Source organism: Erinaceus europaeus, chromosome 20 (genome assembly GCF_950295315.1).
Source record: "Erinaceus europaeus chromosome 20, mEriEur2.1, whole genome shotgun sequence".
Taxonomy (NCBI): domain Eukaryota; kingdom Metazoa; phylum Chordata; class Mammalia; order Eulipotyphla; family Erinaceidae; genus Erinaceus; species Erinaceus europaeus.
The window spans coordinates 46031828-46054835 of NC_080181.1; the positions used below are offsets into that span (position 1 = coordinate 46031828).

The 23008-nt window shown below is 41.8% G+C and overlaps 1 protein-coding gene and 1 pseudogene across 6 annotated transcripts in view; both read left to right on the top strand.

Moving 5' to 3' along the window:
- Positions 1 to 489: 489 nt before the first annotated feature.
- The window catches only part of CERS3 (ceramide synthase 3), a 96972-nt gene continuing 74453 nt past the window's right edge, over positions 490 to 23008 (top strand). For 3 of the 6 annotated variants that reach the window (XR_009546589.1, XM_060179308.1, XM_060179311.1), the window contains exons 1-2: positions 490 to 648; positions 11088 to 11193. The gene's annotated coding sequence lies outside the window, so the exon portion shown is untranslated. Of the gene's footprint in view, positions 649 to 3677; positions 3808 to 11087; positions 11194 to 23008 lie in introns of all 6 variants that reach the window. The other 3 variants (XM_060179309.1, XM_060179310.1, XM_007519490.2) reach the window with 3 other exon arrangements.
- Positions 21164 to 22029, top strand: LOC103118798 (HCLS1-associated protein X-1-like; annotated as a pseudogene).

Consider the following 23008-nt stretch of genomic DNA (forward strand, 5'->3'; position numbering starts at 1 on the left):
AGAGAGAGAGAGAGAGAGAGAGAGAGAGAGAGAGAGAGCTCCACAAAGCATTTTTTATCAATTGTTAAAGAACTGGAAGAAACCAGATTTCTATGGACTGCTACTCCTTAGTGTGTGAGTTTATGTTGTGTGGTGTTAATAGGGTAGTGATTTAGGTAGCTGAAAATGCTGCCAGTACTCAGAGACTTCTAGAGAGTGCCATAGTTGCCACACCAGCTCAGTGGTGATTCGAGTTTCTTTCTGCACTGTGATACCAGCCCCCTTTTTTCAAAACAGACAGCAGGACCATCCTGTTCAGTGGTCTACTAACGAGTCTGCACTGAGCTTACAATGACAATGAGGCAATGAATCCATGTGTAATTCATTGTCTGACTGAATTCCAGTTTTCTCCTCTCCAAGTGGTGAAACAGGAAATAGCATCTCACCAGGAAGAACCTGAAGGTGCCATCCAGTAGCTTTGCCTCACGTCACAGATTGCCCTCAGTTGGAAATCTTGACCTGCAACTTTGGAGGGTGGGTCTCTGAAAGAATCTCAGAGCTTACATAGAGATGAGGTGTGTTGCTCTCTGATGAGAAGGGAGCTGCCAGGGACACTGCACGTCTGGCTCGGGCTTTTCACCACAGACCAAGTCTGGGGACTACAGAGAGGTAGGCACCATTTCCTCAATGTTGTTACTGTCTGGGAAGTTCCAAAACTAAATTGGCTTTGGTTGTGTGTGTGTGTGTGTGTGTGTGTGTGTGTGTGTGTTGAGGGGGGTGCAGAGTGAGACAGAAATGATGATGATTATTCATATTATAATTATTATTTGCCTGACACTCTGGGATAGGTACAGAAAAGAACAATCTGGAATCTGTGGCTGGATGAGTTTTACTTGAGAAGTCTTTCAGTCTGGAGATTAACTGTTGAGTCCTAAGTTGCTTTCCTGACCCATACCCCTTCCTCTTTGGATAGTTTAGACTTATTCATTAAAAGGATGGGAAGAATTGTTCAGAGTGAAGTCACATGAGGCTGAGTGCCCAGGCCAGCACACTTGGTTTATTAGGAAATCTTGGACTCAAAATGAAATAGAAAGGGTGACTACAGGTCAGGAGCCATGGCAGAGGCCATTTGGGTCCTATCCAGAGTTTCTTATACTTGGAGTATGGAGAAACTTGCTCACCTCACCACAGCAAATCTTTCTAAGCTGGCTCTGTCTTGAGGGAGACTCAGTGCCGTGCTCGTAGATATAAGCTGATGCTCATTGGTTCTTAAACCACCAGTCTCATGACGAAAAGTGAAACAAATCATTATTTTTTAAAAAAATTATTTTATCTATTGTTTATTGGACACAGACAAAGAGGGAAGGGGAAGGGAGGGAGTGGGGTGGAGAGAGAAAAGGGGAGAGAGACATACACCTGCAGCACTGCTTTACCACTTATGAAGCTTTCTCCCCTACAAGTGGGGACTGGGAGCTTGAACCCAAGTCCTTGGGCATTGTAACGTGTGTGCTCACCTGAGTGTACCTCTTCTCAGCCCCCAAACATTATTTCTAGCGTGAGCAAATGTGTTGTGAGGATGTTCTTTTTAGCAGTTTTATTTTCGGAAAAGCCTTATACAAAGTAAGGGGACTCGCCAGCTGATAATTGTTAATGCATTTATTAATTCATGATGTTTATGTCCCGTCTTACTGTGCATGAAGGTTCAAACTTTAAACAGCACCTTTCCTTTACTTTCCTTCATAAGCCATTATTATTGTCATTATTATAGTTTTTATTAGTGATTTAATAGTGGTTTACAAAATTATGACAGACGTATAATTCCACACCATTCCCACTACCAGAGTGCTGTTCACCACCATCCAGCAGAAATGCCATAACTCTCCCAAGTGACAGATATGAGTTGACTATATTTAATAATTTGTATCTATTTATTCATTCATTTGTTTCTTTTTCCCATTTTATTTCCTTCTATGGGTCTGCCTCCACTTTTTTTTCTAAATGACAACTGCACCTATTACCACTTCTGGGTGTCCTTCCTTCTTCTCTCCTCTCTAACTTCCTCTGGCATCTTCTAGATTCTCTTCCCTCTTAGTGACAGTATAAAAACAGAGACTCTGACCGAGGGCACATTTATAGTCATATTTGCATGAGCCTTTTATTATTTAAAGGTATTTCCACTTAAAATTCCAGCAGTAGAGGGGCCAGGTGGTGGCGCATCTGGTTGAGCGTATATGCTCCATTGTACAAGGACCTAGGCTGAAGTGCCTGGTCCCCAACTACAGAGGGAAAGCTTCAGAGGTGGTGGAGCAGTACTGCAGGTGTCTCTCTTTCTTTCTCCCTATCTCCCTTTCCTTCTTAATTTCTCTCTGTTCTATCGATCAATAAATACATAAATAAAAAATTAAAAAATTTTTTCATCAGTAGAATTGCTAACCAAAGTGTCAGATTATTTAAGAGAAATGTAGTTGCATGTTCATAGGGATAATCCTGACATAGTCTTCCCACTAAAGAGGTTTATGCCTCATCTACAAGTAATCAAATTAATTTACATAACTTTGAAGATAGTTCTGGAGTAGTAATAATTTATATAGATTGAGCCCTTGCTGTACTCATATGCACTTTCCCATTTAATTCAGTGGGGGAGTTCCTATGATGCAGACTTTAGGCAAGAAAAGTTTACGATTAATAAGATTTATAGTGGCATAGAAGGGAAGTGAGAGAATCATGACTATGTTTTTTGTTCTGCAAAACAGAGGTGTATATGATTGAAGCCTTCTACGTACCCATCCTATCCCATCAGCTCCTCAGCATGCTTGTTGAGTGAAGGTGTTACAGAAGCCATGGTAATACGCAAATGTTTGAACCTAGCATCTCATACCAAAAGATCAGAAGTTTATCTGCTGCTTCTGCTGGGGTGATGACAGGTGGCAGACACAACATGGACTAGAAAGGCAGATAGGGTTAGATGAGAATCTCTGCTTTCTGCTTATGAGTAATGTGATCTATACAAGTCAGTGGACTTCTTCAAACCTGTCTGCTTTATTTATTTATTTATGCCTCCAGGATTATTGCTGGGGCTCAGTGCCTGCAGCATGAATCCACTGCTCCTGGAGGCTTCCCTTTTCTTTTGTTGCCGTTGTTTTATCCTTGTTGTGGTTATCATTGTCATTGTTATTGTTGTTGGATAGAACAGAGAGAAATGGAGAGAGGATGGGAGACAGAGAGGAGGAGAGAAAGACAGACACCTGCAGACCTGCTTCACCACCTATGAAGCGACTCCCCTGCAGGTGGGGAGCCGGGGCTTGAACCGGGATCCTTAAGCCGGTCCTTGCGCTTCGTGCCACCTGTGCTTAACCCTCTGCGCTACCGCCCGACCCCGTTTTCCTTATTTATAAGTTACCTGCTATACTGTTTCTTTTACCTTGGGTGTCAGGCCACTCACACTAAAACAATGTGTTTTCTAAGACCTCCTCAGAGTAAATGTTAAGATTTTTGATACAAAGATTTACTTGGAGATAATATACCTTTATACAGATAGATTTGAGAGAAGAGTCTCATTTACTGCTAGAAGCCTGGGTCACATTCATCATTAGAATTGCTTGTTGTAGGAAATAGAAAGACAAAGTGTACAAGTGCTTTCTGAATGACTGATAGGTGGTAGACTTCTAGTGAATCATCTTCATTTCTCCATTTTTCAGTTATTTGTTGGCATTTTCAGCACATGGGGCCACCAGAAAGGCAAGGACACCTACACTTGTGCTTGTTTTCTATGTCACATAGTAAATGGACTTTATTTTGACAATTTTGATTACTGGGGCCATTTTATAGGTAAGCTGATTTTTTTTTTTAATACTGCCATCAGGGTTATCACTAGAGCTCATGCCTGTGTGACAAATCCACTTCTCCTGGCAGCCAGTTTTCTGTTGTTATTATTATTATTAGTTAGGACTGATAGAAATTGAGAGAGGTTGGGAGGAGAAGATAGAAAAGGAGAGAAAGAGAGGCATCTGTAGGTCTGCTTCAACACTCATGAAGCTTCTCCCCTACAGATAGGGAGCAGGGCTTGAACCTGGGTCCTCGCACATGGTAATATATGTGTTCAATTGGTGTATCATGTTCTGGTCCTGTGAAGCTGATTCAGGTTTTTTTTTTTTCTTTATTGGAGGGATTAATGGTTTACAGTCAACAGTAGAATACAGTCATTTGTGCATGTGTAACATTTCTGTTTTCTACATAACAGTTCAGCCCCCTATAGCTCAACTCAGTTTTAACACAGCTTCTGAAGTAGGTAGTGAGTACTCTGTGCTAAAAAATTCCAAAGCGCAATAATCAGACTCAAAGCAAGAACATCCCGTAGCGGTCTGTGAAATAGTTCACATGTGCTGTGTTGTAGCCTGGCTTTCACTGCACTGCAGGAAGATTCAGTGTTGTGGTCTCTTCTGCTTTCTGTTTCTGCTTCTATCTAAAACAACAAGAAAGAGAGAAAGAACAAAAGAGGAAGAGAGAAAGAGGGAGGAAGAGAAAGAAAGAGAAAGATGAAGGGAGGGAGGGAAAAAGAAAGAACATCAGATACTTCTTTTTTCTTTCTTTTCTTTTCTTTTTTTCTTCTTCTTTTTGCTGCCAGGATTATGGCTTGGGCTCCATGTAGGCACTACAAATCCATTGCTACCAGTGGCCATTTTTTCCCCTATTTTATTTGACAGGATAGAGAGAAATTGAGAAGAGAGAGGAGATAGAGAAGAAGAGAGAGAGGATGATACCTGCAGGCCTGCCTCACTGCTCCTGAAGCTTCCCTTTGAGGTGGGGAGAAAGGGCTTGAACCTGGATCCTTGTGCATGGTAATGTGCATGCTCAACCAAGCACACCAATCCATGGCCCCCTCAGATAGCTCTTTTCAAGTGATAGTTTGTCCTGCTAACCATTGCAGATTTGTAGGTATGTTTTTATGTGTACATACACACTCATGTGCATAAACACACAGTTCATCTGAGTTTTCCCCACCCCCACCCCAAGTCATAGCAGAAGCATTGCTGACAGTGTGCAGGAGAGGCGGGCCTGACTCCCTGGTCTCAGGAAGTACACAGAGTAGTGTGGCACCTGCTCCTTTACCTTGGCACCAGGCCATGGAACTACAGCAATGGGCTTTCCAAGGTCTCCTCAGTGTGGATGCTAGAGCTGTGGTACAGAGACTGACCTGGAGAAAACACCTTAACTTACTGCCTAAAAGCCTGGGGTCACATTCATTAAGTAGGTCAGCTGGCATCAAGAATAGTGTTTTTGGCAACTTGTTCCATTCCTAACTAGAAATCCTACTGCATTATAGATCAAAGTTGAGAGATAGGAGAGGGGAACACTGGAATTTAAAGCAGCAGTATTCTTTTTGTTCCCTGAAAACACTGCACACTCAGTATACTGATCTTATTTGTCTTATACACTCAGAGCTTATTATTATTATTATTATTTTCCCTTTTGTTGTCCTGGTTGTTTTTCGTCGTTGCTATTATTATTGCTGTCGTTGTTGTTGGATAGGACAAAGAGAAATAGAGAGAGGAGAAGACAGGGGGGAGAGAAAGATAGACACCTGCAGACCTGCTTCACCACCTGTGAAGCGACTCCCCTGCAGGAGGGGAGCTGGGGGCTCGAACTGGGATCCTGATGCCAGTCCGTGCGCTTTCTACCATGTGCGCTTAACCCGCTACACCATTGCCTGGCTCCCCAGAGCTTATTATATTTTATTTAATTTATGGATACAAAGTGATTGAAAAGATCATTATACCAGTTTTAGGCAGATGAGATAATTGTCTGGAGGACTTACTTCCCCAAACCTCTTGCAGCAATTAATCTTTTCACTTATGGTCATATTATATGTATGACCTTCAGATTGTGTCCTTGTAGCTGAAATTTCAAATTATGAAAACTACACTAAGCTAAAAGTCTAATTAAAACAAATTGGTGTGTTTTCATTTGTATAAAAACCTCACAGGATACCCGAATGCAGGGATTAAGAACTATTGACTATATAACAGGGCTGCAGCCAAAGTTCTCCACAGGGTTTTCTGTTGATGGTGGACAGATGTTCAGTTGTAAGTGGGCCTCAGCAATCTCTGTGTTCTTTAGACAATGAGATTATGTCTAAATTTTATTATTATCATGTGCAGTCTGAGAAAGTCTGTTAACAAATACAGGGTAACGTAATGAGAGTGAACTCGCCTAAGGTGATCTGGAGACAAACTTTCTTTTCCTGAATGTGATAATTTAATCTTTCTCAGTCTGTGTGTTTATATGCTACTCAAATATGGTTTTGAAACACCAGATTTCAAAACCTTATGGTAGAAAAATGCAAAATATCTCACTAATTATTTTATCTTGGTTCATATTAAAATTATATTTTGATACAATGGGCTAAATCAGTTATACTATTAAAATTAATTTCACTGGCCCTTTTTTCATTTTTTAAAAAATATTTATTTATTAATGACAAAGATAGAAGGAAAGAGAGAAGGAACCAGACATCATTCTGGTACATGTGCTGCCGAGGATTGAACTCAGGACCTTATGCTTGAGAGTACAGTGCTTTGCTGTGCCACCTCCCATATCACCAAAACTTCATTTTTAAAAGTCAAAATCTGGGGCCAGGTGGTTGTGCACCAGGTTAAGCACACATAGTGCGAAGTGCAAGGACTGGCACAAGGATTCCAGTTCCAGCCCCAGGCTCCCCACCTGTAGGAGGTCACTTTGTAAGTGTTTGTGAAGCAGGTCTTCAGGTGTCACTGGTCCTTTTTTTTTTTTTAACTTATTTTATTTTTATGCAGTACCAGGGAATGAACACCTGTGTGAAATTGCCAAATGATCTCTCCTAACCAATTTTTCACCTTTTTTTAAGAGAGAGGATGAAGAGGTAGAGGAAGAGGAGTAGAGGAGAGACTGAGAAAAACAGAGAGAGGGAGAGAGAGAGAGGAAGAGAGAGAGAGAAGGGGAGAGAGAAGAAAGGCAATGTAGAACCATTCTCTCATCCATGGAGCTGCCCTAGAGCTGTTCATGGTGGTCCTGTGTGATGCTGGGCCTCCAGCCCAGGGTCTCAGATGCATCTAGGCATGCACTCCACCAAATTATCTCCAAGCCCCCCCCTTTAATACTTTCTGTAACATTGCTACTAGAAAAATTTAAATTACACTCTTGGCTATCTTTTTTTTTCCCCCTATGGCACAAAATCATTCTGATGACAAAATATACTTGGGATCAGCAGTGATTTATTTAATTTTTTATCTTTTATTAAGTTAACATTGATTTATGACATTGTGTAAAGTTTAGACATACAGCATTCTAACTAAACATCTGAACACACTACATCTTAATTACCACCACAGTCTGGTTTCCATCTACCTCCATATAATTGACCGCCTTTGTCCATTTTGCCCACCAACAGCGCCAACCCAGGAAAGCACCAATTTGGTTTCTGTGCTTTAGTGCTTAATTGTTTCTAAATATCCTACATATGTGTGAAATCCAAGAGTATTTGTCTTTCTTAATCTAATTTCACTAAGTATAATGCCTTCAAGGTTTATTCATGTTATTGTAAATGGCAAGACTTCACCTTTTGTTTTGATAGCTGAGTAGTGTTCGGTTGACTACATATAGCAAGCCTCCTTTATCCACCAAGTATACTTAAGTATTTCCATGTTAGTTGTTAAAAATAATGTTGCAGTGGACATTGGGATTTACATGCCTTTTTGAATTACTGTTTTCAAACTCCTTGGGTAAATGTCCAAAGAAACAAAACACAAAAGTGGAGCAGCTAGGTCATGTGGTCTTTCTGTTATTAGCTCTTTTGAAGGGTCTCTATACTGTTTTCCATCATGGCTGCAACTCATTTACATTCCCAGTAGTGTGTATAAGAAATCCCTCTTCTCCACATCCTCTCCAGTGCTTCTGTTCCTTGTGTTTTAGAGAGTAGCCATTCTAACCGGTGTGAGGTGATGTCTTTATTGTTGTTTTCATTTGCATTTCCCTAATATTAAGTGATGATGAACGTCTTTTTCACTTTGTCTGTTAGCCATCTGTATGTCTTCTGTAGCATGATGTCAGCCTAGCTTCTCAGGTGGTAGCTTCTTAAACATAATGTCCAAAGTACTAATATATTGAGAAAAGATATACATCAGGCTATATTAAACCTAAGGATTTTTGTCCAACAAAGTATACCATTTAAAAAGTGAACAAACAAAAAAGATGTAAATAGAGAAGAAACATTTGCCACGCATATACATAAGCATCCCTGGGAGTCGGGCGGTAGCGCAGTGGGTTAAGCACAGGTGGCACAAAGCGCAAGGACCCACATAAGGGTCCTGGTTCGAGCCCCCGGCTCCCCACCTGCAAAGGGCAGTTGCTTCATAGGTGGTGAAGCAGGTCTGCAGGTGTCTATCTTTCTCTCCCCTCTCTGTCTACCCCTCCTCTCTCCATTTCTCTCTGTCCTACCCAACAACGATGACATCAGTAACAACAGTAATAACTACAATAAAACAGGGGCAACAAAAGGGAATAAATAAATATAAAGGAAAAATATTTAAAATAATAATAATAAGCATCCTTAAACAGCAAGAACAAATTTTAAAATCCATTCAAAAATGATAGATCAGTATAATAGAAGAAGGGGCAGGAGAGCTGAATAGATATTTCACAGAAGAGTGGATCCAAATGGTCTTAGCATGCTCCCAGAGGGATGAAGAATAGGAAAGATAACAGGGGAGGGGATGGGATATGGAGATCTGGTGGTGGGAATTGTGTGGCGTTATACCCCTCTTATCCTATGGTTTTTGTCAGTGTTCCCTTTTTAAAAATAAATATAAAAAAAAAAGAAATATGAAAAAAAAAACAAACATGAAATCTGCTCAACCTTACTAGTCGTCAGGGAAATGCAAATGAAAACCATAGTGAAATCCCTAATACCCACCAGAAAGGTTGAAATCTGGAAGAAAATATAGTAGAATAGTTGGCTAGGATGTGAAGCAAGTGGGATGCTCTCACGCTGATGTCAAAGTGTAAACTGGTGTGACAGCTTTGGACAACTGTCTTGCAGTATCTGTTAAGCCTGAATATAGTCATACATTTCTTCTCCAAGCAAACGTTCCACAGAACTGCACACATAAACACCAGGAGGCATGTTCAAAAATGTTCACAAGCAGCAACATCATTTGGTATATGAACATGAACTTGAAGGAGCCCATATTTCCCTTAGGATTAGAATGCAAGAAATAAGACTGCGTTGTATTGCTATGGAATTCAAAACACCAATGAAAATGAGCTAATATTACATGCATCAGTTTGGTTGGATGCTGAGGGGAAGGCTCGAGATGCAACGGAGTGTATTTAATATGATTCTGTTTATGTCAAATTCAAGAACAGGCAACACTGACCCATGCTCTTAGAAGCTATGATAGGATAATTGATGAAGGTGGGGGAGTAACCAGGACAGAGTACAGAAAGAGGGCTTGGGTGTGAACAGTGTTCTGCCACTTTATCTGGCTGATGTTTATTATACAGGTATGTTCACTTTTGTGATTGTCTACTTTGATACCTGTATAGTATTCTTCAGTATGTGTATTTGTTGCGCGACAATAACAATACTGATGCCAGAATTGACACCTTGAGAGGTTCTGATTTAATTGGCCTGAATCATGCCTTTGACATCTCTCCTGCGTAATTCTCCTGTAGAACCAGGACTGAGAACCAGTGCTCTCGTGAGTCACAATTGATTCTTTGAAAAACCATGTGCTGTAATAACATACCAGACGGTTCTAGGTCCTGAGTACCTATATTCAAGTTACACTGAATTTGAAGACATAATTAACATTGATAAATTTTAGAGTTATAAAGGGATACAATGTTAAATGCCTTAAAAAGCCAGTCAGGTATCTGATATAGTAACAGGGCAGGTTTATGTCCTCCATTTAAAGCCTGTACTTAGTGTAGAGTATTGCACAATCTGCTGATTCTTCAAGTGAACATGAAAATCTGAATTAAAAAAATTATTTACTGGTGAAAGAGAGAGAAGAACCAGGGCATCACTGTGGCACATGTGGCACCAGAGATTGAACTCAGGGCCTTAGGCTTCAGTGTCCAGTGCTTTATCCAGTGCACCACCTCCCAGACCTCAAATATCTGAATTTTTAAAAATTATTTATGGGAGTTGGCGGTAGCACAGCGGGTTCAGTGCACGTGGCGTGAAGCGCAAGGACCAGCTTAAGGATCCCGGTTTGAGCCGCCAGCTCCCCACCTGCAGGGGAGTCACTTCACAGGTGGTGAAGCAGGTCTGCAGGTGTCTGTCTTTCTCTCCCCCTCTCTGTCTTCCCCTCCTCTCTCCATTTCTGTCTGTCCTATCTAACAATGACGAGATCAATAACAACAACAATAACGAAAACAAGGACAACAAAAGGGAAAATAAATATACATATAAATTTTTTTAAATAAGTTTTTTAAAATTACTTATTTATTTTGCCACCAGGGTTATCACTGGAGTTCAGTGCCTGCATGATGAATCCACCTCTCCCGGTGGGCACTTTTCTTTTTTGATAGAGACAGAAGTTGAGAGGGGAGGGGGAGGTAGCCGAGGAAGAAGAGACACCTGCAGCACTGATTTGCTGCTTCTTCTCCCCCACCCTCTATATGCTTGGGGGTATAGGGCCAGGGGCTTGAATACAGCCCCTTGTTTGTGGTAATCTGTGTGCTCTGGCAAGTACACTATCATCTTGCCTCTGAATTTTTTAAATGTGAAAATTCCTGAATCTGAAGTACCAGTTTGAATTGTTTTAAAGTACTATGCAGGTGAAACAAAGCTAACTGATGGTTCCAAATTCTGCCAGTACCAAGTTATATAACCAGTTTGTAACTCTGACTTAAAGTTTTAGAACTAGAAGGAAACATATGGGGGCTAGCAAAATAGCTCACTTGGCTAGTGCACTGATTTGTCATGTACACAACCCAGGTTTGAGCCTGGCCTCCACCACATTGTAGACTTCTTTCATTGTCTCTCTCAATTTGGAAAAAAAAAGCTAAAAACCTATGAGGATAATTGTATAGCCTGCTAATTATGTTTCTCCTTTCTGCTTCTGCAGGGATGTCGTGGGAGTAAATAAGACACTTCGGTGTTTATATTCATATACATATTTATATTTACATACACTTGAATTCCTTGGCAGAAAGTTTTCAAGCACACTGAAGGTAATTATATCTTTATTTATATCATATTTTACCTCTGTTTTGCTTCTTAATTGCAATTTTAGAAAATTATAGCTGTGACTTAAAAGTTTATTGTATGGTGTTGCTTTTCACATTATGGGGAGAATGAGTGGTGTTTGGGAAGGCTAAATATCAGCTATTACCTCCTGAAATATATACACTTTTGTTTTGAAAGGGGTGATATTGAGAGAGAGTTCTACTTGACAGCACCAGGTGGTGAAGAGCCTGCCAACCTTAGATGGCATTTACACTGGCTTACCTCCTTTCTCCCTTCTTGTCCTCATTCTCCTAGTGTCTGTCCCCCAGCTGTTCCCCTTTCTCATCTCTTTTTATTCTTTTTTGTAATTATCTTTATTTATTTATTGGATAGAGACAGCCAGAAATTGAGAGAGAAGGGGGTGATAGAGAGGGAAAGAGACAGAGAGATACCTACAACACTGCTTCACCAGTTGCAAAGCTTTCCCCCTGCAGGTGGGGACTGGGGGCTCGAACCTGGGTCCTTGTGCATTGTAACAGGTAAGCTCAACAAGGTACGCCACCACCTGGCCCCCTTCTCATCTCTTAACTCTAAGACTAGAACATTCAAAATAATCAAATATGACAAATGAGATCCTGTTTGTTGCAAAGTTATTCACAAGGCACAGCCACAAATACTGACTTGATAAAGGCAAAATCAGATGATTGAAAGAGAAGTAGCAGCTCCCCCATAGACACACCCGTTGTGAATCTGGCTCCGTCATCCTGAGGAAGTCATTGTATCCCTCTAGAATTCATGTTTTCACTTGTAAATAGGGGACTTAATAACTCTTCTTGTGAAGATTCAGTGAAATAATGCTTATGAAGGCAGCTTGTCAACTGTGATGTGTTTTATAGTATTAGTTGTAATTTTAATTCTTTTCAGTAATAGTATATGAAAAGGTAATGTTTTCATTTCCAGATTTTAGCTGCTAAAGCAGATAATCAATGCCACTGCTTTTTTTTTTTTTTTTAAATATGTTGCCAGGATGTGAATCAGGCTCTCTCAATTATACAAAATTGCCGAGCAGTTTCTCTGGCCTACTTTTCTATTTTCAGTTGAGAGAGGAGAGAGGAGAGAGGAGAGAGGGAGGGAGGGAGGGAGGGAGAGAGAGAGAGGAGAGTGGAGAGAGGTGAGACACCACAGCTCTACTTTACCATCCATGTCTATGGAGCTTCCTCTGGTATTATCCATGATGCTCTTAGGTAGTGCCAGAGCTTGAACTCAGGACCTTGTGCGTGTTCTGCTGGGGGAGCTATATCCCAGCTCCCATGCACTGGTCTTCTGAATCATATCTCTTACTGTCTGACCTATATCACTGGTCATGGCTCAAGTGTACCATTTCCACCTCCCACCCTTACTTTAAACAGTTCCAGATTAATCTGTAAAGAACTCAGAAGGTTCATCACCAAGACATTTCCCCTTTATGTATGTAATTCTGTATACCTCTACAAAAAACATTTTGCTAACTACAGACCATATCAATCACAAATGTATTTCCTTGCCTACTTGCTAATCAGGTGAGAGTGAATAATGAGGAGTAGCTTGCAGCTGAGGAGGACTGACAGGAAGCATCAGTAAGCCAGAGTGACTCCCTACTCCTTGCTGCCAGAGAGAATACTTTCCCCGGAAGGAGTGGTTCCACCAGACAGGCAGGAGTGAGTAACAGACAAGTTGATGGATTTTCATTCGACCAGTCCCACTCTGTTGGCCAGAGCATAGCCTGAACAGCTGCTTGGCTTCCCAAATTCTAGAGATTTCTAGGCTTGAAGTCTCTTAGACTCTGCGAACAGATTCATCCCCTAAGATTGTAGAGGACCAGAACAAGAATACATATGGAGTCCTCTAAACTTGATCCAGGCCCTCTCCTACCCAGTTCAAATCCTGTCCTGCTTGACTGAAAGCCTGCTGTACATGTGTGTGGAGACACCCCACTGTATGTGTCCAAGTATGGACCCTCTAGTCCACTTTCCAGTAGTCTCCTTTGGCCATTCCTAGGTCTAAGAGTACACTTTGATGCTATTTTTAAGAAGACATATCTGGAGAAAGACCCAGGAAGGCCTGGAAAGTAGACTGAGAGCTGATTGGGTAGGGAATTTTAGGGCTCTCAATACCTCTAGCAAGCTTAGCTGAGGGAATGTGGGGTGTGGGTGGGCATATCCTCTTGGACCTGTGAACTCCTTACCCCATCGAAGAGATGTGTGGTTAAAAGAAGCAGAGTGCAGTTTTTTTTACCAAAAGGCCAGAGTGGGTGAGTGGAATTGTCTCTGGACCTCAACTTCAGTGACCTTGGTACCCAGTAGTACTGAATGATGCATGACTACAGAGGCTGAGCAATTTCTTACTTAATTGTTGCTGTGTAATATGTAAATGTGACTCCTCCCTCCACACCCCATAAGCATCTACCTAACAGCATGGCGAGGGTGGAAATTTCTTTGATTTCATAAGATGGCAAATGAGTAACATTTGTAGTAAGAAGCAGATTTACTTGTCAGGGAAGTGAAGCATTTCAGGGTTCTCCTTCCCCCAGACAAAAGAACTTCACTGAGGCTCAGAATGAGACCTGTTTGTATATTTTAAGAGACTGCATAAGACTAGGATAGCATCTCTCTCTTTTTAAAATATTTTCTTTATTTACTAATGAGATAGGAGAGAGGGAAAGAGAAAGAGAAATAGAACCAGATGTCACTTTGTTGCATGTGCTGCCAGGGATTGAACTCAAGACTTCATACTTGAGTTGAGCACCTTATCCACTGTGCCACCTTGTAGAGCACAGAATAGTGTTTTTCTTATGTGTGTTCCAGGCCAGGCATATACATAGGACATCACAATTATTTTTCCTTCATTTCTCTTTAGAGCTTTCTTTAATATCAGCTGTGAGATATTTCTATTGTGCTTTCACTGACATGAATGACCCAGGAACCCTGAACCCCATCATACAGCACATGGAACTGACAACCTGACCTGTGGGCCAGCCCAACTCCAATGCCATCGTCCTCTTCTCCAGATTCACACACCGTCCTCCTCCTCCTTCCTCTTCTTCTTTCTCCTTTTCTTCTTCTTCTTGATAGAGACAGAACTTGAGTGGGAAGTTGGAGATAGAGAAGGCATGAAAGAGAGATACCTGCAGCTCTGCTTTACCCCTTGTAAAGCTTCTCCATTGCAGGTGGGGGCCTGGGACTTGAACCTGGGTCCTTGTGCATGGTAATCCGTGCACTGTACCAGGTGCACCATTGCCTGGACTCTCACAAATGGTTTTGCTACATAACATTGAGATTCCTCAAAAAAAAAAAATTGAGACTCCTTATGCCCTATGGCACTTCTGACAGCTATATTTTTTAGTAGAAAACAATGAATAAACATTTAATGAATCTTATTTTAAGGGGTAAACCTTTAAAAAGGAGGCTTAAGAGGTTATGGACCCCAAGTCATCAACAATAAAGGAGTAACCAAAAGATCAAGTGTCACATGTTTGACCTACCTCTCCCCTCAAGGGAAAAAGGAGTTAACCTAGGAAAGTGTGTGCTTCCTTCTGTTTGTAATAGCTGATTTGCACTAACAACAGAAATCAGAAGAGGCTGAAATGAAAACTACATAAGTATGTGCATATATCAGTTATACACCAAGTTGAGAACACCCTTCTGGAAACAAATATGCATTTGAAAATTTGGAAGCCTAAGTCAATTTCACTTTCTAAAAACTGTTGTAGACTGGTAACATAGCCAGCTCACTTGAATGGTGAGGTGCTTTACCTCGTGTGCCACCCAGGTTTGAGCTGGCTTCCGATGCTCTCACTTGCCCTCTGTCTCTTGGTCTCTAACTCAAAAAAGTTACACTTTCATACAAATATACACAGGCCTTCCTCCCTTCATTCTTTCATTTATAGAGACATAGAGACAGAGGGGAGGAGAGAGAGTGAGAGAAATACTCCACAGCACTGAAGCTTCGTTCAGTGCGGTGGGCACTGGGCTCAAAACAGTGACAAAGCGGCACACTGTCCACATGAGCTACTGAATATTTAGCTGGGCTTGTGTTTCCTCTCAGACCTTTCTGCAGACATAGATTTCATCAATCCAAAAAGTATAATGAGTAACTGAGATACTTTCTTTGTTTCTGACTTTTCCGGTGTCTTCCTGCCCCTGCCCCTCCCCCTTCTCTTTCTGGAGCACTGCTCAGCTCTGGCTTATGGTGTGGAGCACTGAACCTGGGACTTGGACCTCAGGCATGAGAGTCTCGACATAACCATTATGCTATTTACCCCCACCTAAGAGAAACTGGGAAGGGAGAGGAAGACCTCTGCAGCCCTTCTTCATCACTCGCAAAGCCTTTCCCCCGCAGGTGGGGACCAGGGGCTCAAACCCGGGTCCTTGCACACTGTAATGTGAGCACTTAACAGGTGCATCACCACCTGGCCCCTTTCCCTCCTCTACTTAAATTCTGAATATTATACTTTTTTTTTTTTGGCTGCCAGGGTTATTGCTGGGGCTCAGTACCTGCACAAGAATCCGCCACTCCTGGCAGAAATTTTTCCTCCTCCTCCTCCTCCTCCTCCTCCTCCTCCTCCTCCTCCTCCTCCTCCCCTTTTTCTCCTTCTCCTTCTCCTCCTTCTCCTCCTCCTCCTCCTTCTTTCTTCTTTCTTCTTCTCCTTCTCCTTCTCCTTCTTCTTCTCTTCCTCCTTCTTCTTTCTTCTTCTCCTCCTCCTCCTCCTTCTCCTCCTTCTCCTTCTCCTTTTCCTTCTCCTTTCTTCTTCTCCTCCTTCTCCTTCTCCTTCTCCTTCTCCTTCTCCTTCTCCTTCTCCTTCTCCTTCTCCTTCTTCTTCTTCTTCTTCTTCTTCTTCTTCTTCTTCTTCTTCTTCTCTCTCTCTCTCTCTCTCTCTCTCCTGATAGGACAGAGAGAAATTGAGAGGGAGTGGGGTAGATAGATAGAGAAACTTACAGCTCTGCTTTACCACTGGTGAAGCTTACACCCTGCTAGTGGAGACTAAAGGTTTGAACCCAAGTCCTTGCATATGATAATGTGTATATTCAACTACCTGGCCCGTTTTTTGTTTTCTTCAAGATACTGAACCAGAAGAACTGGTTCTTTCCAGTTTTGATATCTTACAGGGTTATTTTTTTTCTTGATGAATAAAATTAAGGACTGGTACCCTTTGACAGAGGGCACCGCTGGCCTAGTCAAGAGAGGAAGAGGACCTGCTTCTGTTTTCTCAAAGGGAAAAAAATATCTGTCCGGCTGGTGCCCAATCTCCTATCCCAACACTAGCAGTCCTTGTCAGAGGGAACTCTTACTTGTTCTAATTTCAAAACTGATTTTGGAGTGATAGTAGCACACCTTTGAGAATGTGTCTCACTGGGCTTATTTTTCTGTCCTCCTTCACCACTTCCCTGCCCTCTGCTGCACCCCACCCTCATCTGAAGATTGCTAAAACCTTGGTCATCTTGTTCTTTTCCAAGGGGTGCTTCATTTTGTGAGGGCAACAGGAAACCCTGCCTTCAGAGATTACCTAAGCATTTATTTTAAGATATTAACACTTGGTCCTTGCTTCATGAGTGTGCCTGGGTAACCCCAAGTCCTTCCCTAAATGCTGCTCGGCCTCCTCCTCGGCTGTGAGTGAGATGATGTTCCAGATTCCTTCTTGACTGAGATTGTGGCCCCACACCCTCCTGTAGGGCTGACTCATAAAGTGATCCCTTCAGTGACACTGCCCAGGGGAAGTTCCATGATGTAGGACATCCTGCTGTCACCAGAGAGATGAGTTACCCTAACAAGTGTCATGTCCCTGAGAAGAGCTGCTCCCTCACCCATGCTTAGTCTGGTAACCCAAACCTGATCAGGGAATTATGGGATCATGGCTAGTCACTGTGCACCTGAAAGCCCACAGCCACCCTGGTGAGGAAATACAGACAGGACCACAGTGACCTCCCTGCACCTGAAGCTTGTCAGGCACTTAGCAGATGCCAGGCACTACACCAAGTGACCTAGACATATGGCTTTCTTGAGCCCTGACCTAGGCTCTATACAGAAATAAAAACTATTTTACCTAATTCATGGGTAAGGATCTCAAAGTATAGAAAAAGGCATCAGCTCTCTACAGGTTATGTGGCTAACGAGGGCTAAGGGGGAGTGTGCAGACTCCCAAGCCCCCATTCTTGATAATCCCATGCTCTTCAGGTTTCCCTTGTATCAGGCTCTCCTTGTTGGAAGAGGGATATAAAACCAGTTATCTTTCCCATCAGGAGAGATGTAGAGGAATAGAAGTGTGTCCCATATCTCTCCCTTGGAGAGTCTTTTTAAACATAGTATTTAATCTTATTAAATCCTTTCCCAGACCCAATATTGGAGGTTAGGACAATAAGATAGTATTATTGCATCACACTGATCCAGTACTTGACTATGTTCATGTATTTCTACACATTTAAGAGATTAGGTGTGCAACAGGTCTTGGAGGTAGGCAGGGTTAGGCGTGTTTAACAGGTGAACAGAAACTCAGTTTGAGTTGTTCAGGGTCACACAGATGATCCCAGAGCCATAGTTCATTCTTTCCATTTTTTTTGACTGTTTGAAAGAAATGGAATTACTTGAAGTTGATGTGTGTGAAACACTGCATTCTTGCCTCATACTTTCCATTTTTACTTTTTTAAATATTTAAACACATTTTATTACTGTCTTTATATATTAGAGACAGCCAGAAATTGAGAGAGCAGGGGGAGATAGAGAGGAAGAGAGACTGAGAGACACCTTCAGCCCTGCTTAACCACTCACAAAGCTTTCTCCCTGCAGATGGGGATGGGGGCTTGAACCTGGGTCCTTACTCACTGTAATGTATGTACTCAACCAGGTGTACCGCCACCAGGCTCCCCTTTTTGATTTTATTTATCAGTTATTGTCTTGTAATTTGCATAGCAACCTTATTAACTCTTTAGACATTTTTATTATAAGAGAAGAGGGGCAGAGAGATATCAGAGCAATGCTTACCTCCGGAATAAGGTGGAACTGAGGACCGAACCTATGACCTCTGGGGCCTCAATCCTGCAAATTCTGCTTTAAGTGGCTGTATCATCTCATATACGTCTTGACAGGCTCTTTTTACCTGGTTCTGAATGAGGATAAAGCCCCCATATGCCATTCAGAGGCACATGGGAGGTCTTCAGAGAAATAAAGCTTATCTTCTAGCCACTGAGATGGAACACTGAGACAGAATCAGTCCAGTGCCTCAGGCCCAGCTGTGAGTCACTGGCTGTGAAGTTCCCTGCCCCCATGCCTACATCACTTGCTGGTGCCTGAGACTAATAACAGGGTAATTTGTGAAGCAAGATGTGTGACTCACCAGGCCAGGGAGGAGGGCTTACAAAAAGAATATGGTAGAGATGAGCAAAAATGCCACAGCAATCTGAAGGAAATGCTGACATGATGCTAATTGGGTTAAAATGTCGTTGCCTTGAACATCATTGCCTAGTTACCCAGCTATTAATTTACATGTTTACTTCTAACGTAAAATAGGGCTGAGGGAGGGACAGAATTCCACCTTTGAAGGCAGAGTTATCAATTCCCAACCCTATGTAAGTTTTTCATGGATCCTCTCTGACTCAGTGTGGTTCCCTTTTCTACCAATCTTAGAATTTTCATTCTTGTAAGACTTACTTGTCCTGTAACTTCATTTACATCCTTCCAATTTCAGCTATACCTGTTTCTCTGCAAGTTTTGATATATGTTGCTAGCCTAAGTAAATTTCCTCTGCCACTTACCTTTCTCTTGGTTAGCTTAAGCTAGCTTTTAGATTCTTAAAAACATGTTGATATGAGATAAGTCACCTAAATAACACATTTTAGAGGTAATTGGGAAAAGCTGGCTTTTCATAGACAAAGCAGTTATTACCTTCCATAGCAGAGCCTCAGTTTATTTCTATCTATAAGACTGGACTAGTTGGTTAAATGATTCTGAGAACAAAGTTTGCTTTTGTGGATTTGAGTCATCAATAAGAAATTAATTATAAATTTTCCCAATATTAAACTAATAGCAATAGATCGATAGTAGCAATAATTTACAATTTAAGATACCCATAATATTACCATTTTAGCATATAAATTATTTTTCATGTTTCTTCTAGTTTACTTTTACATAGATACAGAAACATGTAAACAAGAATAATATAGTGATATAATAATGTATAATTTTGAATCTATTTTTAATATGTAATAAACATTTTCCATGTTGGTAAATTTCATAATCTTTAGTATTAACTGATAATTATTGGATAAAGTTAACATTTCACTGAAATATTTTTATTGACTACAGCTACAATTTTCTGTCAAATTTTAAATATTTTCCTGGTCAGGAATACATCATTTACTCCTGAAATTTATTATCTAGTTTTCAAAAGTGCATTATCATTTGAGCTGCCAACAGTAAAATATAAATAAAGTATATATCATAGTTATCTCTGAATATTATTTTAAATGTTTATTCTAATTTAATAGGTATCAGTTATAGAAGTTTAAGACCTCAAAGTATGTTTGGGTTTTCTCTTTAGAAGGGCAACATATTTAATAGCTTGACTCCAAGTTATAACTTAAGACATATAATGAAGTGACTGACATATATTTGTTTAATAATTTTAACAAGTCTATTAGGAAGGTATAATCTTTTCTATTTTGTTGATGGGGACTGACATGAACTGTTCAAGGGTATGGAAGTAGCTAAGTGTCAGAACCAGGCTCTAATAATTTTTTATGTATTAAAATCATTTTTACTCAGTTACATCTATGTCACTTCTTCTATTTGTTAAATAGGTAAGGGGTATTGCTTTTAGATTTTTTTGTCTTCTTTTATTGGGGGTTAGCTGTTGTCATATCAGTACCCCCAGATCCTCTTCACACTTCCCAATCTTTCCCTCTCCAGATTCTTGCTTTGGTGTGTTATACCCGGCCCAGTCTAAGGTTTGCTTTGAGGTTTCCTTTTCTTTATCTTGTTTCTTAAGTTCCACTTATAAGTGACATCATCTGGTATTTGTCCTCTTTTTTCCTTATCTCACTTAACATAATGCCTTCAAGTCCCACCCAAGATGAGGTGAAGGAGATGACTTCATCATTTTTAACAGCTAATATATATATATATATATATACCACAACTTCCATAACCACTCATCTATTGTTGGACATCTGGGTTCTTTCAAGATTGGACTATTACAGATTGTTCTACTTTCCCCTTTACTCTTAAGGGTCAAAAAGCAGACCCAGCTTGCCAGATCACAAAGTGAAGGCAGGTGGGGGTACAGGAAACCCAAAAGGCAGCCACAAGCTTCTCGGTTACAGATGAGTGGACACAAAGTGAGAGCATACTCCAAGTGGTTGAGGCCACTCTGCACAAGCCTTTGGCAGAGCCATCCATGCCCAAGCAGGTTTCTTCTGTACAGTAACATACACTGAGGTGTACACACATCTTTTTTGATGGGTGTGTTTGCTTCTTTTGGATATAGCCCCAGGAGAGGAATTGCCAGGTCATGGAGTAGGTTTATTTTTAGTATAGAATTGGGCTTTAGACCCAGCATCCTGGTTCTAGAGTCCATGTGCTGGATCAGTATGTTATATTGCCTACTCTCTTGTGTATTGAGCATTTTGTGCACACTTACCGTATGCCAACTTTAGAATGCTACTGTGAGTATAACAGGTTGAATGCATGTCTTCATGGCTCTTGAGGTCTGGGGAGGGAGCTAGACTTTAAATCAATATGTAAGCAGTTAAACATGTCATGACAAAAGAGGACAGAGGATTATGGCAAAGGGGCCTTTCATTTAAATATGAAGTAGTGAGGGAGCAGGAAAGCCTGGATGGCAATCTTAGAGACACATTGAGACTTGGAGGGTCAGGAGAAGAGTGGAATGAAGACAAGATAAAAGAGCATTTTGGGCAGTTTGGTCATGGGCTTGCTTTCTGGCAGCCCAGGGTGACACCACTTCCAGACCCCCCTCCCCATATGGATGTCCTCAGGTGGTGTCTGGAGGTTCAAATACCTCTGCTGGAATGAGCCTCTTTGACCTTTTCCGGGGCTTTTTCAACTTTCCGGGTCCTCTTAAGACACAAAGACCCTTTCTTCAGGGATGACATGGGAGGAAGATGAGGATGATGGGGAAGGAGCTGCCTGGGACCCGGGGAGCTCGCGGTTTGAGGGTCTTTGACCCCTGGAGGAATTCAGCTTCAGCTTCAGCCAGGGAGGAGGGTTGTGTTTCCACGACAGCTGACAACTTGGGCACTGATGACCTGGCCCGCAATTTCAACAGCATTTTCAGGGAGATGGGGACCTGGATGTGGCCCGTGCACCCTGCTGAACTTACAGGTCCTGAGTCAGAGACTCCTGGAGGTAGACAGCAGGAAGGACAGACACTCTGGGACTCAGTGCTAAGTATCCAGATAGTCACCAGTATAAGAATTGGGGGTGGGGGGGGTCTTGGAGAGTGATGTGAGGATGGAAACCAGCACCAGAGTGGGGCTCCCAGAAAGCCTTTCACAGGTTTGAAGAGATGTGGCGTGTCACCCCCATTTCTAAGAGGGCCCTGGCCCAGTTTTGCATCCCCAGCCCAAATCCTATTTCAAAAGTATCTCTGTGACCAACATCACAAAACCAAATGGGACATTGGAGGATTGCCACATGGTGATGGACAGTGCAGGCCCGACAGAGACCACAGTAACCTGCAGAGAGCAGATGGCAGTCTTAGAGTTGCTCTACAATCACCAGTACCTCCAGCTATGGATGATGCTTTTTCCATCCTGGATTTACTCTTGGGGCACTGCTTCTGGTCCCAATAGCCTTGTTGACACTTAGGCCTTCAGATTTTTCCCACCCTTTGCTCTCCCTCAGTGGGCTGAGCCTCCCCTCTGCCACCTCAGGACCATAGCTATGTGAGACTCCATATTGAGGGAATCTGCCAGTATGTCATTCACTTACACTGGCCAGTAAAACCTTTATTTATACTTAAAAAAAAGTCTTAGGTAAAAGGAGTGGTGTATGTACACATTCCACATTCCACAGCTGGAAAGAACTTTCCCCTTTACTCTTAAGGGTCAAAAAGCAGACCCAGCTTGCTAGATCACAAAGTGAAGGCAGGTGGGGGTACAGGAAACCCAAAAGGCAGCCACAAGCTTCTCGGTTACAGATGAGTGGACACAAAGTGAGAGCATACTCCAAGTGGTTGAGGCCACTCTGCACAAGCCTTTGGCAGAGCCATCCATGCCCAAGCAGGTTTCTTCTGTACAGTAACATACACTAACTGCCTTGTGTTGATCTAGGAACTCGACTTCACTGGCTTAGTATTTAAGTTGGGGAGGGGTTGTTTGGATGACAACCTCGCAAACTCGATCCAGGCATATTGTGAAAGCTTCATTATGGACCCCTAGAGAAACAGTGCCTGAAGAGAACAATGCTAAGGGAATAGCCCTAACTGGAAAGAGAACTTTACTCCACACAGATGCCCAGTGCTTGCCAGCTGGCATTTTAGTGATGCGTTTATTGTGTTGGAAAAACATTCCAAATTATGTTTACTAACACGGAGAGTGTTTCCCCAGTGGAAGTTAGTAGCTGGCTCACAGAGGCTCTACTCTGTAAGCCTTAGAGTCAGTGGGAACAAAAGGTCAGAAGCATGTGCCTTCCTGAAATCTCAAGTCATCATGTACTTTATAAGCAAGCTCTTTATACAGTCTTAGAATGGACAAACAAGAAGACTCTCCCTTGAAATGTGAATATCAGAGGCTGGTCTGACTTGCTCAGGACAACTTTAACTTTTGTTTA